Genomic DNA, 6,000 nt, shown 5'->3' with positions numbered 1-6,000 from the left:
AACATGACAGAAACTCAATTTGATGTTAAAATCAAGACCATAAGGTCTGATAATGGGCCTGAATTTAAGATGAATGCCTTTTATAATTCAAAAGGCATTGTTCACCAAACTAGTTGTGTTGAAACACCTCAACAAAATGGAATTGTTGAGAGAAAACATCAACACATACTTGGTGTTACTAGGGCCCTCATGTATCAATCTTGCCTACCCAAGTGTTTTTGGAACTTTGGTGCTGCTCATGCAGTGTACCTCATAAATAGGCAACCCTCTCAATTTCTGAAAAATAAATCCCCCTATGAGATGTTATACAATCATGAACCCAACTTTTTGAATATCAAAGTTTTTGGATGCCTGTGTTTTGCCTCTACTCTAACTCATAACAGGAAGAAATTGGATCCAAGAGCTAGGAAGTGTGTCTTCCTTGGCTTCAAACAAGGAACCAAGGGATACATAATGTTTGATTGCACAAACAATGAGACCTTTTTGTCCAGAAATGTAAGCTTCTATGAGAACATATTTCCTTTCAAGAATGAGAGAAATCATCATAATCAAGGTATGGACATTTCCCTTCCTACTTCTTCTTATAATAATGAGGATGTCTTCCTTAATCATGACAATGTAAACATGTCTAGACATCTTAATGAATCTTCAATAAATGAGAACAGCAATGACTACTATGAGAGACATGCTGATGAGGATCAACCTCCTTTGAATAATATTGATGAAAGTCTTGACTTCAATAATAATGACAATCAAAGCCTGAGAAGATCCTCTAGACAAAGAAATGCCCCTAACTACCTAAGAGATTATCATTGTTCTTTAAACCTCAGCACAACAAATATAGATGACACTAAAATCAAGTTTCCTCTGTCTAAAGTCTTATCTTATAACAACATTTCACCTTCCCATAAGAACTTCATTTTATCCATCAGTTCTCACACTGAGCCTGAGAGCTATAGTGAGGCTGTCAAACATCAACATTGGATTGATGCTATTAACACTGAATTGGATGCTCTAGAAATACTTGGATCTTGACCAAACTACCTGAGGATAAAAGAGCTATAGGATGTAAGTGGGTATTTAAGACCAAGTATCATGCTGATGGGAGAGTGGAAAGATACAAGGCCAGACTTGTGGCAAAAGGATATAACCAAACAACAGGAATAGATTATTTTGATACCTTTAGCCCTGTAGTTAAAATAACAACAATTAGAACCATAATTGCCCTGGCTGCCATTAAGGGTTGGCATCTTCATCAGTTAGATATTAACACTGCTTTTTTACATGGTGACCTTGTTGAGAAGGTTTACATGAAGCCTCCACCAGGTCTCAAAATTCACAATGAATCCCTTGTTTGTAAACTGGAGAAATCCTTATATGGCTTGAAGCAAGCCAGTAGACAGTGGAATGCTAAACTCACTGCTGTTTTGAATCGGTGTGGCTTTACTCAATCTAGAGCTGATTACTCTCTGTTTACAAAGATTGATGCCAAAGGCTACACTGTTATAATTGTGTATGTAGATGATCTTGTGATTGCAGGAGATAACCTTGATGAAATCCAACATGTGAAAGACATTCTGGACAGAAAATTCAGCATCAAGGATCTTGGAACTCTCAAATATTTTCTTGGTATTGAGGTAGCCAGAAACAAGGATGGAATAAATCTATGTCAAAGGAAGTATACCCTTGACTTACTTCAAGATACAGGTATGTTAGCCAGCAAACCCTGCTCCAGTCCTATGGATTATAATGTTAGATTACATAGTGAATCTAGAGCAATTTATTCTGATATAACATCCTATAGAAGGCTCATTGGCAAATTAGTTTATCTAACTCATACTAGACCAGATATTTCCTATGCCATTGGGCATTTGAGCCAGTTCTTGGCTGCCCCTAGGATAGATCATTTTAATACAGCATTAAGAATTCTCAGGTACATTAAGGGTGCCCCAGGTAAGGGATTATTTTTTCCTACAAAAACTACTACTCAATTGAAAGGCTTCAGTGATGCTGATTGGGGATCTTGCCTTGACACCAGAAGGTCAGTAATGGGTTTCTGCTTTTTTCTTGGAAAGTCTTTAATTTCATGGAAGAGTAAGAGACAAAAAACTGTCTCCAGATCCTCTGCTGAAGCAGAGTATAGAGCCTTAGCTCTAACTGGTTGTGAGGCTCAATGGCTTCTTTATCTGTTTGATGATTTACATCTAAGTCATGATGGGCCTATTATTTTGTACTATGACAATCAATCAGCTTTACATATGGCTGCCAACCCTGTTTTTCATGAGAGAACAAAACATATTGAGATAGATTGTCATTCAATAAGGGAAAAAATCTTGAATGGTGTTGTTCATCTCTTACCTATATCTAGCAGTGAACAAGTTGCAGACATGTTCACAAAATGCCAACCCCCTGGAACATTCAAAAATAATATATCAAAGCTTGGTTTGTATGACTTATACACTCCAGCTTGTGGGGGGATGTTAAACTTGGTTAATTCTAAGAATGGATATGCTTGTTGCAGGATTATCAATGAATCAACAAGCAAGGATCATGATCAACATGGCTTGAGCATGAAACATGAGGAAGTTGGCTTGGCTGGAATCATAGCAATGTGCCATGAACCAGATAAGGCAAGGAATATGCCTGACCAAGACAGAGTGCACCAATTGGCTCTGTCTCGGTCAGGAAGCATGCACCAGGAGCACATGCGCCAGCCTCGGTCAGAATGGATGCACCAGGTGCATATGTGCCAGTCTCGGAGCCTGCATCAGATGCGTATGGGCAATGAGCACCAGTTGGCCCTGTCTCAGTCAGGACAGGCCTCGGTGCACCAGATAGCCCTGTCTCGGTCAGGACAGGCCTTGGGGCACCAGTTGGCCTTGGCGCACCAACTCGCCTTGGCGCACCAGTTATTGTCTCAGTCAGGCAAAGGCATGGTGCATCAAAACAACCATGGCAACACTCACTCAAATCAGATTCATCATCACAATGAATCAAATAGATACAAAGTCACTTGGATCAATCATAAGACTTCATATCTACATAAATTAAAGGCTTATAATGTGTTCTTTTATTATTATTTAGGAAGTCAACAATTTCTTGTTATACAAGCTATTTCTCTTAGCTTTGTAATTAGCTTAATAATTCTGGTTTTGTATATTCTGTTTTTCTGTTTTAGATAGTAGTTTAGTTTGTTAGGTTTGTTATTTTCAAAGGATATATATATGGATCCTTGCTTTGTAATTCAAAGTACCTTTTGATAATCAATAAGAGTATATTCATTGAGTTTTTCATCTTTTTGCTTCTTCCTTTTCAATCAAGAAGAGTCTTTGATCTTTAGCAATGGAATTCACTTTTTCAAGAAAAACAAAACTGTACATGTCCACTTGGTTTCAAAGATATAATTTTTTTTATTTTAGAAATTGATATTATTGTCTATATTTAAATTTTATTCAAAATTCCTTCTGTATTTAAACTATAAACACTTCCACAATTTTTATTTAGAAATTTATATATGGTATAAGCATATTTAATTAATACTTAAGCGCTTTTAATATATATATTTTGAATCGTAAGTGACTTTAGGAATGTTTCAAAATAGCTGTCTAAGAATAGAAAAATATTTCAAAATATTTGTCTACAAATACTAAATAATTATTTTTCAATAATATCATGAGGAAAGTAAATGATGAGGGATAAGAATAATTTTAAAGAATAAAATAAGAAATATATCTTATTTATTTAAATTTTAACAAAATTATTGCTAGTTGTTTTTTGTTTCGATTAGTTATTTTGAAAGAGAGAAGAATTACATTTAGACGAGGAACAAAATCTAATAAAAATGATTCGAAGCAGCACGGGGTTAACGTGTTACTTGCACCAAGTGAGGATGATATTTTAAAACATTCTTAAATATACGAGTGCATATCCAGTCCCACATAATGTATCTAATTGATTGAAATATATTTAATTTAAATTTTTAATAATTAAGTATTTTTATGATTAATTATATATAATAACATATTAAGTGATACAGTTTTGGGATAAATGTCAATCACTTAGATATCTATGCACGTTAGAGATGGCAAAAAACCGTATCCGTAGGTACTCGCATGTAAAACTAGTACGGGCACGGGTCACAAATGGATACCTGCAGATATTATAAACGGTTGTTTAAAAATACCTATAGTATATACGGGCGGATACGATTATTATGGTATTCGTACCCGCAGATACCCATTATTTATATGATTAATATATTATATTTAATTAAAATAAAAAATACATTATTCTAACATTTATTACACTATGTAGATTTTTTCTCTTTACTTTGTTTACATATTTTATTGAGTTTGGAGGTGAAACACTCTACAAATATTATTAAATATGTAGAAACACACATATTTTACAAAGAAAATATATACGTTTTGTTAAAGAAATGAGAACAAAAAATTACACAAATAGAAAACACCAATAAATTTAGCATTTTTGTCAAATATTCAATCAAAATATAAAAAAATAATTAAGTTTCATTTTATTTGAAACAGAAAAGAAATAAAATTTAAAAATTTATTTATAATAGAGGAAATCCGCGGGTACTCATTATACTTGTGAGTACCCAGGAATACCCGCGAATACTCACATACGAGTATTTGTACGAGTACGAACAAATATGAGTATTGAGTATTACTCTTCTATTTTGAAACGAGTAATGGGTAGGTACTACGCATGGCCGCCCGTGCTCGTTGCCATCCTAATGCACACACGGGTACCACGCTACTGCAATGAATAATTTTCTATTTTTAAGATCCATATTGAGATCTTTGTGGCGCGTCTTAATCAAAGAAGACAATTGGGTTCATTTTCAGTCAGAGACAGGTAATTTAATACTTTACATTAAAATAAAGAAAATTGTAAACAAAAAGCTTACCTCTTATATATTCATTCTGATCTTATTCATAACTAATTTCAAATATAATCAAATATAATTATCTTTACATATTTTCAATACGACATTTAATTAAAATGTTTTTTCATATACTATATATCAAATTATTATTATTTCTATAGTGTTTATTAAATCAAAGTTATTAATTAATTTTTAATCATTTCCTTAATATAAGGTGGAATTAGTTTATTTATTAAATAAATGAGAAAACTTTTTTTAGAAATTAACAAGAGTATTCAATCATCTTTTTAATAATAAACTAATTATTTTTTAAGTGTGTAATTGTTCTCCCAATAATTATCTTTTCCTCCTTTCCTCTGAAGTACAAAAAAAAAACAATGAACACGAGTGCCACGCCACACGCAATACGAATATTATTTGATAATGCATTGCACACACGAGGATACTTGATTATTAGGAAATTCTTGAGTCCTATTTGCTCATTTTGATTTTGGCCGCACGTAAAAACATATACAACTTCCCATTTCTATCTAATATATTACTTTCCCCTCACAGACATTAGAAGTTTACGTGCATGTAGCAAAGCACATTTTTACAAATTTAGTAGTTATTATTTACATCCATAAAACTATAGTGGCAACTTGCAAGACTCAGATAAGATATTAATCAACCGGTGCATTGAGTCATTTTTCTATTGTTGATATGCCTATTCAATCATAAAATTTGTCCCTTTTTAAAAGGAAAAATAACGAACATTTTGATCTTAAATAAATTCGATATGGACAAGTGAGTTAGACGTAAATCATTTAGTCTATTATCTATATAATAAAAAAAACTTTCTCATGACATTTGTCAATCTCTCAAACCCTCATGACATGTGTCAACCTCTCATCAAAACTAAAGGTCCCTCATGACATGTGTCAATCTCTCAAGCCCTCATGACATGTGATTTATTTAAAAATAAAAGGAATATGATTACCTATACAATATTAAAATATAATGTTACTATAGCAATATTAAAATAATAATAATAATATGAATCATAACATATTGTTTGTAGCTATTTTAGAGTTAAATAATATTATTTTTAT

The sequence above is a fragment of the Lupinus angustifolius genome, chromosome LG07, assembly GCF_001865875.1.
Source record: "Lupinus angustifolius cultivar Tanjil chromosome LG07, LupAngTanjil_v1.0, whole genome shotgun sequence".
Taxonomy (NCBI): domain Eukaryota; kingdom Viridiplantae; phylum Streptophyta; class Magnoliopsida; order Fabales; family Fabaceae; genus Lupinus; species Lupinus angustifolius.
The sequence above is the reverse complement of the archived record's forward strand: the minus strand, read 5'-3'. Positions refer to the sequence as shown.